A 12,105-nucleotide genomic window follows, 5' to 3' on the forward strand; every position below is an offset into this window, starting at 1 on the left:
TTCTGAGATGTTGGTTGTCTCAGCGGTCCCATGACCACCCACTAGTTCAATAATTAGCTAGAAGAACTGACATGGTTGAGGTCCTTCCCTCAACATGAAGTTATATTCACACTTAAGATTTATGACAGCATAGGATACAGCACAGGACCAGCAGGAAAAAGTTATGCACCAGCAAAGTCATTAGAAGTCCAATCGGCTTTTAAAATTTTTTTTTACAATTAATTCTTTTTTTCAAACTTTTTAAAATTGCACAATATAACATATACACAAAGCAAAGAAAGGAAAAAGCAATGGTTTTCAAAGCATTCTTCAACAAATAGTTACAGGACAGACCCCAGAGTTTGTCATGGGCTACCATATGATCCTCTCAGATTTTTCCTTCTAGCTGCTCCAGAATATGGGAGGCTCGAAGGAATAACAATTTTTTAATCATCACAATCTACTTTTTTCTTTCTTTTTTTTGTGAAAAATCACATATATATAAAAAAGCAATAAATTTCAAAGCACAGCACCACAATTAATTGTAGGCCAGATTTCAGAATTTGGCATGGGTTGCAATTCCACAATTTTAGGTTTTTACTTCCAGCTGCTCTAAGATGCTGGAGACTAAAAGAGATATCAGTTTAATGATTCAGCATTCCTATTCATTTGCTACATCCTATCTTCTCTGTATAACTACACCATCACCTTTGATTTTTCTAGCCCTCTCTTTAGGGGTATTTGGGCTATGGCCATTCAAACAGTCCAACAAGCTTTTTTGCTTCTTTCAGCAGGTATCTCAGGGAGCGTCTTCTCTGGATATGAATTTCAGGGACTTATGCCAGATGTTTGTGCCCAGGAAAGTCAGAATGAGTCTTGAGTTCCAAAGCTCTTAAATGGAAGAACTTATCTGGTACATGGCCAGCCATGGTGTGAACCCCAAAGCAATCCCCCAATGCACATCGTGAATCCTGGTGTTTACTTTACATGACAAACACAGTCCGTCTTGACCCAGTGCTTAGGGATATGGACTAATATGATTACCTAGTCATTATGTGAACATTAGAGTCTTTTAGTTCTCAGAGTTGACCAAGGGTCATCACCATGGTAACACACTTAAAGGGGAACTGGGTGAACCAGACCTGCTGTGCTAACTCTTTCTGCTCACTTGGCAATGCTCTTTCTTCTTCTGAGGACTGATTATATGGGTACGTTTAGTTTGTACTTACGTGTGCATATTATACTCCAAACATTATATTTTTTTAGTGATTTATGTAGCAGCCCATCTTCATCAATTAGGGCTATTTTGAGAAGATAAATACCTTTTTGCAGGTTCTTGTAAGGTTACTGAAACCCTGGGAGGTTATCAACACAATATTAGCCATCAAACCAAAATGGGCTCACCTGACATGCACAGTAGCTTAGACTTTAAGCTACAAGTCACCTATACCTCATTCTGCCATTTTCTTACATTCATTGTTTGACTAAGCAGGAATCAACATATGCTCAATAATCAGATCACCGCTAATTACATCATCTGGGGCCACTGTGTTCCTTATCCTAAACCCTGCCCAATTTTTCTCTAATAAAGTTATCACAATTACTGTGGTTCTGGGAGACAGACTTTGGGCCACTAGGCCATCTGCTCTCCTACTATACGCTTAGCAATAAACTCTTTCTCTCTTTGGAAAAAAAAAGTAATAATAATACTAGGAAACATTGGGGACTATCAAAAACAGGAAAAACTCTAAATCTAAGAATTATTAAAGTAAGTGTAAAGAGAGTTAGAGTGAATTAAATCTCCTATACTCAGTTTCAGAATACTTCTGAATGTGTGGCAGTAATTATGAGGAAAATTGTGGTCCTTTTGGCCATTCTTGAAGTGTCTGAAGTGATCAAAATAATCAGGCATATCAAATATGTAATTCAGATCCAAGTTTTTAAGGGAATTTAATCAATTGCATAATCTATGTTAAAAGTGGTTCAAAATAGGTTTTCGATTTCTTTGTACGATATTTTTAATTTAAAACGTGAACCCAAAGGCCTGGGTCCTCCCAGCGGGTCGTTCCGAGGATGTGGCTCTGGGGTCTGGGCTCCAGGTGGCGGGTCGCCGGACCGTCCCTGGGCGGTGGCCACAGTGGCCCAGGAGGCCAGAATGAGCAGACAGTTCCATTCGGCCTCTCGCCGCCCACCCGCCTCTTTGTCCTCTGGGGCCTCACAGGGGGCAAAGGCCTTGGTGGGGGGCATCTTTGTAGACCCAGTGAGCTCGCGGGCAGGAGGGCTGTACCTTCTTCCAGAAGCTTCCATTTGGAGGTACTTGAAGGCCAGACCCAAGCCCCAAGGGGTCCCTTGAGTGGTGCAGGTTGGACACAGCTGCAATGGGGGCCTGGCCTTGGGGTCTCCCCTTGAAGACCGAGGGGCTGCTGGTGCTGTCTGTGTCAGGGACCAACAGCGACTGGAATAGGCCCAGGTGTTGTACCCCAGGACTTATCTCCCAGAGGGAAGAAGGCGGATAATTAGTAAGCAAATAAATAAATTAATAAGCTAATTTGAAATAATAATAAGAGCCCTGATAGGAAAAAAAGACTTTTAAAATACATGTGCAATAAAAACTCAATAGATTTGAGTTAAGTTTGTCTTTTACTATTAATTAATTATGTAATCTTGAGCAAGTTCCTTCAGCTTTCTTATCTGTGCAGTGAAGGGGGCAATAGCTTCCTTCAATGAGATGGTCTATGGCGCTGTCCTAAAGGTCCAATTTTGCATTTTAGAAATTCACTGCTTTGTTACCATTGGCTAATCCAACAAATGCTTTGTTTATCTCCCATGGCTGGGGCACTAGGTTAAGTGACATAGAGAAATGGAATGTTGGAAAACACAGGATTAAGAGCAGGGCATGCAAACATCGAGACAACTCCAAGCAAGGAAATGAGGCCAGAGTGAGCCTGAGGAGCTAAGGAAGACTCCGGCAGTATCTGAATGGTATCTTTGTGAACCAATAGGATTTCAACAGGAAAAAGGTAGGGGAAGCTAATGGTGGAGGAACACTTACACGAAGGCTTCCTGCATGGAAATGCCAAAGTTTAACAGAAAAAAGGTTGGCCTTGTTGGCTTGAGGATTATGAAGAGGATGTGGAGAAATGAGACAGTAAAGAAAGATTTGCACTAAACCATGAAGGTCCTTAACTTCCATGTGAAGGACTTTGGGGACAATGAGGACCTGAGAAAGTTTTTAGGGTGAGGGAGAACATAAGTGGACCTGGATTTCAGATTCACATTCTCAAACAGCAAATTAGTTCCCTAGGAATCAGATTTTGGGACAGAGGTCAGTGTTTGGGGAGTTTATTAAGCAGTATCCTTTGGACACAATGCCCTGGGACAGGAGGAGAAGAAAACAGAAGCAGCAGAGGGAGAAATCGAGAGGGATGCAGGCCCCGTGGCATCTTGGCCAATGCTCCAGGGAGATCTGGGGTGGCCTTCAGAGCTGACCCAAAGTTGACCAACAAAATCTTTAATCATTGGCCATTGCTTCGGGGCTACCCAGGAAAGGCTGTGGCATTGGACAAGGCCATTTTCTTCCACTGAGATGATCCCATGACTGAAGGCTGCCTACTGACCACACACCCCGGGATAAGTGAGTCCTTCACTGTAGGGGGATCTAGGTGGTGCTTTAGAACTATTCAGGGGCCTTCAGAAATCTGGTTTTCACTCCAAATTGGTAGCCATGGAGGAAAGCCAGGCACTTTTATTTTAAATGAGCTTCCCTAATGATTTTTTAAAAAATTTTTATTCTAGTAATATACAGACAACCTAAAATTTCCCCCTTTTAACCATATTCAAATATATAATGCATTGCTGTTAATTACATCCATAATGTTGGGCTGCCATCACCACCATCCATTACCACAACTTTTCCATCATTCCAAATAGAAACTGTACATTGTAAACCTTAATAGATGATTTTGGTGCACAGAAATTTGATAACTTCCCTTCTACATAGTCATTCAAAAGCATTGTGTAAAGACCCTGGCCAGGCCTAACCCCTTTGCTTTTGGCACATCTTTTCTGCCCCCAATTACTTTTCTTTAATATTCACAGACACTCTATGAAAGGAGCAAAGCTGGTACCTGCATTTTGCAGAAAAGAAAACTGAGCTTAGAAAGCATCATTGACAGGCCCAAGGTCACACGGCTGCTCAATTTTACTCAGGTTCGCACCTGCCCATTACTGCTCCAAGTCTCTTTCTAGTATTAAAATTTTACTACTGTATAGATAATATTGCTCTTAAAAAAATGAATGCCCTTATTATGCTTAGAAACTTCTCAAATGTTATGTCAATGGCCCTTCTTGCAAAAATTAAAGTTTGTCTCTGTTGTGTTAACCGTAGATTCCCACTGTAATGTATCCAGCATTGATAAACATATGGGGTAGGCTTTTGATCCAGCAATAGTTTGGCTTTAACTCACAACACCAGGTACTGAAAAGAAGTTCCAACATCTCTCATCTGTTTTCTCTGTGTAAAGCCCTCCTAGGCATCCTCAAGACTGAGTTGGGTTTTCCAGAAAACAGGAGCCTATTAAATTCTCTCCCAAGAGGGAAATGTTTTAAATGAAAAGACACATTAAAATGAAGATGGGATGGATTTAATGGGCAAAGAATTTATTTCTCTTCGGTGCGAGTTCATGATAACTTCTTCAAATCTCCAATCAAATCTCTGATCCTCTTTAAAACCCTTGGTCTGTGCAAAGCAAAGACAAGGTGCCTTGTTATCCCTCCAAAAAAGAGCCATGCTGCTGTCCATGCTGAGAGCATTACTAAATGACAAGCGAGCCGTAATTTTTTATTACCTGGTCATGACCCAAGGACCACGATTAAGCTGCTCTGGTTGTATGACTGGTGATTGAAGTTATACTTTGTTTCCCATCCTTCAGCCTCAAAATTAGACATTGGTTTGGGAATGCATTAAGGAATAGCCTTTACATTGTGGTGTTGATGATGAGCTTTTTCTTTTAACAGAAAAAATCTGGTATTAATATTCATCCGTGTGCTGGGATTTCAGCAGGATAAAAACAATTATACACACTCTTAATTTAGAGACTTACAGAAGTCCAAGTCCTTAATTGCTCAGCTGGAAGACCTCATACTTTCTGAGCTATGAGATAAGCAGTGATGTTTTAATTTTCCAAAATCTGGCATCCCATTCAGATTTTGTAACCTTGTTCTGGAGTGCAGTTTCATCTAAATAATTCAAAGGGATTTCATACAAATTTCACTGAAGTTCATGACCTTAAAGGTACATGGGTTTCCCTTTCAAGAAGATGGTAAAGCTCACTAAATCGGATAGAGTTAGGGTAATGGACTGTCTCTTAAGGCCACTGGCGCTTAATTCTGCAGAACTCCAGTTATCCTTTAACCAGAAGAAATCTGTCTTTTCTTCACTGACTTTTAATGCTGCCATTATTATAAACTAAATTCTTATAGAGATTTGGGTTTATTTCTGGACTGTTCTGTTCCATTGCTGTCTTTCAATTACATGGACTGTTTCTAAAATGTTTGAATTTCAATTTCCTTTCATATCAGAAAAAAATAAACAAAAAAAAACATCTCTTCTTACCATCTACTTGATATCTCTGGGTCTTGGAGTTTTCTCAGGTCCCTCAAACTCAACACACTAAAAATTTGATCTTCTACTCTAAATCCATTTTTTCTCTTTCATTACCTATCTCAGCCAATACATGAAGTTACCTCAGCCAAATGCCTGGAAACCATCTCAATTACCTGTTACCCCTTACCACCTACATTTAGACACACCTTCTTTAATGTCTATCAAATTCATTTCCTTCTTTACACCACTCCCTCCCCTGCTGTATTTGAGCTTTTAATTATTCTTAGCTTCCTACCTGGAGTCTTACTCTGCTCAAAACCTGGTGGGAGAATGATATTTTAAAGATGCAAAACTAATTGCGTGATCTCAAAAATACCTCAGTGGCTGTCTGTGTTCCTCACGGTGAAATTCAAGTCCAAAGGCATGGCATTCAAGGCCCCTTCACCATCCAGTTTCCCTCCTGGCTCTCCAGACACACTTATTCATCCCTGACTTCCCAAACACTTGCTTTTCCTGCATGCCCTCTCATGTCCATGTGCCTTTGTAAATACTGTTCTTACTGTCCTGGACAGTGCTTCTCCTCCCCAAATCTTGCCTTAACTCAACCAGCCTACTTTGCACCTGAAGAGGCGGCTCATGGGTTGTTCATTCTGCAAGCATTTCTTAATGCCTTCTCTAACCCTGGCATGCTGTGTGCCCTTCCCCTTCTCAAACCCACTTTGGCATGGAGTTTGTAATGATGGATGTTTCTATTAGCCTCCTCCAAGTACACTGGGAGCTACTGGAAGGCAAAAGCTCATTTTAGGATGGCCATTGCCTGGCTCAGTGTTTGGCACAGAGCACTGTACTGTCCAGTATGGTAGCCATTAGCTACAGGTGGCTATTTAGAATTAAATTAATTAAAATTAAATAAAATTTAAAAGTTTAGTTCCTCAGCCACATTAGTCACATTTCAAGTCCCAGCGGCCACATGTGGCTAATGGCTACTGTATTGGACAGCACAGTTATATATGTTTCCATCATGGTAGAAAGTTCTTTTGGACAGAAAATACAAGAAGTGCCCCGTAAATATTGATAAGGTTAACTTAAGAATATATGAATTATTTCATATTGAAATTTTTGAGAAAATTGAAGATTTGCATGCAATTTTAAGACATAATACAGAGAGATGCAGTTTAGCCTTTATCCAGTTTTCCCCAATGGTAATTATTTCCAAAACTATAGTACAGCATCACAACAAAGATTTTGACATTGATTCAGCACACTGATCTTGTTCCTGTATAGCCACTTTTACTTGTATTCATTTCCCTGTGTGTGTATTTAGCAGTATACAATTAAATCATGTGTGTAGGTTCATCTTGTAGCATTTTTATAACCACACTCACCTGCGCATTCTTCCCCTTTTCTAACTCCTGGAAACCACTAACTTGTTCTGCATTTATAAAACATTATCATTTCAAAAAGGTTACATATGTGGAATCATTTTGTATATAACCATCTGGGATTAATTTTTTCTCACTTAGCATAATTCTTTGGAGATTAATCCAAGTTGTTGCACAAGTCAATGGTTTGTTTATTTATATTGCTGTATAGTACTCCACGGTATGTGAGTGCCACAGTTTGTTTAACCACCTACCCACTGAAGAATATTTGGGCTGTTTTTGGGTTTTGGCTATGAATGTTCATGTACATGCTCTTGTGTGAACGTGTTTTAATTTTATTTTTACTATAAACAACAAACAAACATACAAACATTCTTGACATACAAACATACTTGACATGGTTACAATCAATGGCTCATAAATATCATCACATAGTTGTGTATTCATCACCATGATCATTTTTTTGAACACTTGCATCTCTCCAGCAAAAGAAAGAAAAAAGAAAAAACTCATACATACCATACCTGTTTTAGTTAGGGTTCTCTAGAGAAACAGAATCAACAGGGAACACTTGCAAATATAAAATTTATAAAAGTGTTTCACATGACCATGGGAACACAGAGTCCAAAATCCACAGGGCAGGCTATGAAGTTGATGATTCCGATGGAGGGTCTGGACAAACTCCACAGGAGAGGCTCACCAGCTGAAGCAGGAAGAAATCCACTCTCTTCTGAATCCTCCTTAAAAGGCTTCCAATGATTACATTGAGCATCATTCATTGCAGAAGACACTCCCCTTGGCTAATTACAAATGGAATCAGCTGTGGATGCAGCTGACGTGATCATGATTCAATTCTATGAAATGTCCTCATTATAACAGACAGGTCAGCACTTGCCCAACCAGACAAACAGGTACCACCACTTGGCCAAGTTGACACATGAACCTGACCATGACAGTCCACCCACTGGCAATTTGGCAGCTATATAAAGCACCTTAAACCATACCTAATTTCTAAATAAAAAACATTAAAACACACATTTTTTTCTTTCACCTAACAATACTCAACTGTCCTGCATATAACTGGAAAAGCATTAACTCTCTCCAGAATAGGATGCAAGTCCTTGGGTAATATTCATTCTTAAACTTGATATCTTACAACTTAAATAGTATAACAGGAACAAACAGCGTCACAGTCCTCGTTTCTCTAACTGATCATGTGGTCGTACTTCATATTTATTACTTTCTTCTTCCACTACCCATTCCATGTTCCCTTTACCCTCAGCAAGCACTTCAACTGACCTTGGTTCTTTGCTTGATGGGGTGACCCAAACCTTCATTCCTGAAGTTTCAGACCCATTGGTAGTCCTGCCTGGATTGGGCTGTTGTAGTTTTCCATTGATTTTAATCACAGTGCATGGTATACTAAAAGACGCCCTAGGGGATCTCCTATATTCCAAGAAAACTCTTCTTTAACTCCATTGCGTAGTTGCAGTCCTATTTCCCCCTGATAGTCAGGGTCAATCACCCCAGACAATAATCCAGTCCCTTTCTTGGCTTGTTGATCCAGGAGTATGAGTAGCCCAAAGTGACCAGGTGGCAGTCTTAGATTCCAGTTCAATGGAATCATTATTGTTTCTCCTGGTGGAAGCACTCCCTGTTTTGGAACTAAAACCTGTAGACCAGTAGAGCTCAGGGTCTCAGAGACAGGAAGCAAAACTTTTCTTAGTGGATCAATAGGGGTAATAGTGAATGGTGCCCATCCCATTTCCACCCCTTGGTTCCTGGACCCATGGATACTGGCTATGGGAGAAATAGCACCATACAACAGTTGCTAATTCAGAGCATATACAGCTTCCTGGAGAACATTACCCCAGGCTTTCTAGGTATTGCCACCTAGTTGGCACTGTAATTGAGTTTTCAAATGGCCATTTCATGGTTCTAGCAATCCAGCTGCTTTTGGATGATGTGGAAGATGGTAAAACCAGAGAATTTCATGGGCATGTGACCATTCCCACACTTCATTTGCTGTGAAGTGTGTTCCTTGATCATAAGCAATGCTATGTGGAATACCATGACGATGGATAAAGGCATTCTGTAAGCCCATGGATGATAGCTTTGGCAGAAGCATTGCATGCAGGGAAAGCAAACCCATATCCAGAGTATGTGTCTATTCCAGTTAGAACAAATCGCTGCCCCTTCCATGAAGGGAATGGTCCAATGTAATCAACCTGCCACCTTGTAGCTGGCTTATCACCTCGGGGAATGGAGCCATATTGGGGGCTGAGTGTGGGTCTCTGCTGCTGGCAGATTGGGCACTCAGCAGCTGCCATAGCCAAGTCAGCCTTGTTAAGTGGAAGTCCATGTTGCTGAGCCCATGCATAACCTCCATCCCTACCACCATGACGTCTTTGTTCATGAACCCATTGGGCAATGACAGGAGTTGCTGGGGAAAGAGGCTGCCTGGTATCCACAGAATGGGTCATCTTATCCACTTGATTATTAAAACTTTCCTCTGCTGAAGTCACCCTCTGGTGCGCATTCACATGGGACACAAATATGTTTGTGTTTTTAGCCCACTCAGAAAGGTCCACCCACATACTTCTTCCCCAGACCTCTTTGTCACCAATTTCCCAATTATGGTCTTCCCAAGTCCCTGACCATCCAGCCAAACCATTAGCAACAGCCCATGAGTTAGTATACAAACGCATCTCTGGCCAGTTTTTCTTTCAAGCAAAATGAACAATGAGGTACACTGCTCGAAGTTCTGCTCACTGGGAGGATTTCCCTCACCACTGTACTTCAAGAACACCCCAGAAAGGGGTTGTAGTGCTGCAACTATCCACTTTCAGGTGGTATCTGCTTATTGTGCTGAACCATCTGTAAACCAGGCCCAAATTTTCTCTTCCTCAGTCAATTCACTGTAAAGAACTCCCCAAGAGGCTGTAGCTCTGGTCTGGGAAAGAGAAGGTAATGTGGTGGGAGTGGAGACTATGAGCATTTGGGCCCCTTCTTCATGTAGCTTGCTTGTGCCTTCAGGACCTGCTCTGGCCCTATCTGGTGTATACCATTTCCATTTTACAATAGAGTGCTGCTGTGCCCGCCCAACTTTATGGCTTGGTGGGTCAGACAACACCCAACTCATGATAGGCAACTCAGGTCTCATGGTAACTTGGTGGTCCATGATTAAGCGTTCAGTCTCTACTAAGGCCCACCAGCAGGCCAAAAGTTGTTTCTCAAAAGGAAAGTAGTTATCTATGGTAGACGGTAAGGTTTTGCTTCAAAATCCTAAGAGTCTGCATTGTGATTATCCTATAGGGGCCTGCCAAAGGCTCCAGACAGCACCTCTATATGCCACTGACACTTCCAGAACCATTGGATCTGCTGGATCATACGGCCCAAGCGGCAGAGCAGCTTGTACAGCAAGCAGCCTGGACCTGTCACAGAGCCTCCTCTTGTTCAGGTCCCCACTCAAAATTAGCAGCTTTTCTGGTCACTTAATAAATGGGCCAGAGTAGCATACCCAAATGAGGAATATGTTATCACCCAAATCCAAAGAGTCCAGCTAGGTGTTGTGCCTCTTTTTTCGATCATAGGAGGGGCCAGATACACCAACTTCTCCTTCACCTTAGAAGGGATATCTCGATATGCCCCACACCACTGGACACCTAGAAATTTCACTGAGGTGGAAGGCCCCTGTGTTTTTGTTGGATTCATCTCCCATCCTCTGACATGCAAATGCCTTGCCAGTAAGTCTAGAGTAGTTGCTACTTCTTGCTGACTAGGCCCAATCAACATGATATCATCAATATAATGGACCACCAGTGTGATGTCTTGTGGGAGGGAGAAACAATCAAGGTCCATGCAGACAAGATTATGACATAGGGTTGGAGAGCCAATATACCACTGAGGTAGGACAGTGAAAGTATATTGCTGACCTTGCCAGCTGAAAGCAAACTGTTTCTGGTGGTCCTTACTAATAACTATTGAGAAAAAAATATTTGCCAGATCAATAGCTGCATACCAGGTACCAGGGGATGTATTGATTTGCTCAAGCAATGATACCACATATGGAGCAGCAGCTGCAATTGGAGTTAACACCGATTGAGCTTAGAATAATCCACTTTCATCCTCCAAGACCCACCTGTTTTCTGCACAGGCCAAACAGGAGAATTGAATGGGGATGTGGTGGGAATCACCACCCCTGCATCCTTCAAGTCCTTAAGAGTGGCAGTAATCTCTGCAATCCCTTCAGGAATCCAGTATTGCTTCTGATTTACTGTTTTTCTAAGTAGGGACAGTTCTAGTGGGTTCCACTTGGCCTTTCCCACTATAATAGCCCTCACTACATGAGTTAGAGTGCCAATGTGGGGATTCTGCCACTTGCTTAGTATGTCTATACCAATTATACATTCTGGAACTGGGGAAATAACTACAGAATGGGTCTGGGGCCCCACTGGACCCACTGTGAGATGGATCTGAGCTAAAACTCCATTGATCACCTGGCCTCCATAAACTCTGGTGGGCCAGAGTGATGTTTTGGGTCTCTGGAATTGATGTTACTTCTGAGCCAGTGTCTAATAATCCCCGAAATATCTGATTATTTCCTTTCCCCAATGCACAGTTACCCTGGTAAAATGCCATTGGTCTCTGGGAAGGCTTGGAGGAAGATTAACTGTATAAATTTGTGACAGTGTAACCGGGTTCTCCCCCAAAGGGACCTGGCCTCCCCTTCATTCAAAGGGCTCTGGGTCTGTAAACTGTCTCAAATCTGGAGATTGATTATGGGCCATGACTCTGTGCTTTTGTAATTCAGATTAGACTTCTGTTCACTTGACCTGGAACTCTTTTGTTTATACAGCTCAAACGAGAATTTAGGAGACTACCCATCTATTGTATTTCTAGGTACCCTATACTTTACTAGCCAATGCCACAACTCTCTGTGAGTCAGATAATTTTGACTCCTGCTTTGAGTTTGCTGTCTATTATAATAGCCACATCTACCCTGTATTTGGCGATTAAGTGCTGCCATCTGGCTTCCGTCAAACTCAGCCTCCCATCATCCCCATTGTGTTTAAGGATTCCAGCTCAGTGACAGCAGTTTCTACAGTAATATCTGACTTACAGAGAAGTGCAACTACA

The 12,105-nt window shown here is 41.7% G+C and overlaps 1 protein-coding gene across 1 annotated transcript in view; it reads left to right on the plus strand.

The window, feature by feature from the left end:
• Positions 1-1,090: 1,090 nt before the first annotated feature.
• The window catches only part of PAK5 (p21 (RAC1) activated kinase 5), a 383,618-nt gene continuing 372,603 nt past the window's right edge, over positions 1,091-12,105 (plus strand). The window contains exon 1 of the mRNA XM_077115453.1: positions 1,091-1,187. The gene's annotated coding sequence lies outside the window, so the exon portion shown is untranslated. The remainder of the gene's footprint in view (positions 1,188-12,105) is intronic.

The sequence above is a fragment of the Tamandua tetradactyla genome, chromosome 1 (genome assembly GCF_023851605.1).
Source record: "Tamandua tetradactyla isolate mTamTet1 chromosome 1, mTamTet1.pri, whole genome shotgun sequence".
Lineage (NCBI taxonomy): Eukaryota > Metazoa > Chordata > Mammalia > Pilosa > Myrmecophagidae > Tamandua > Tamandua tetradactyla.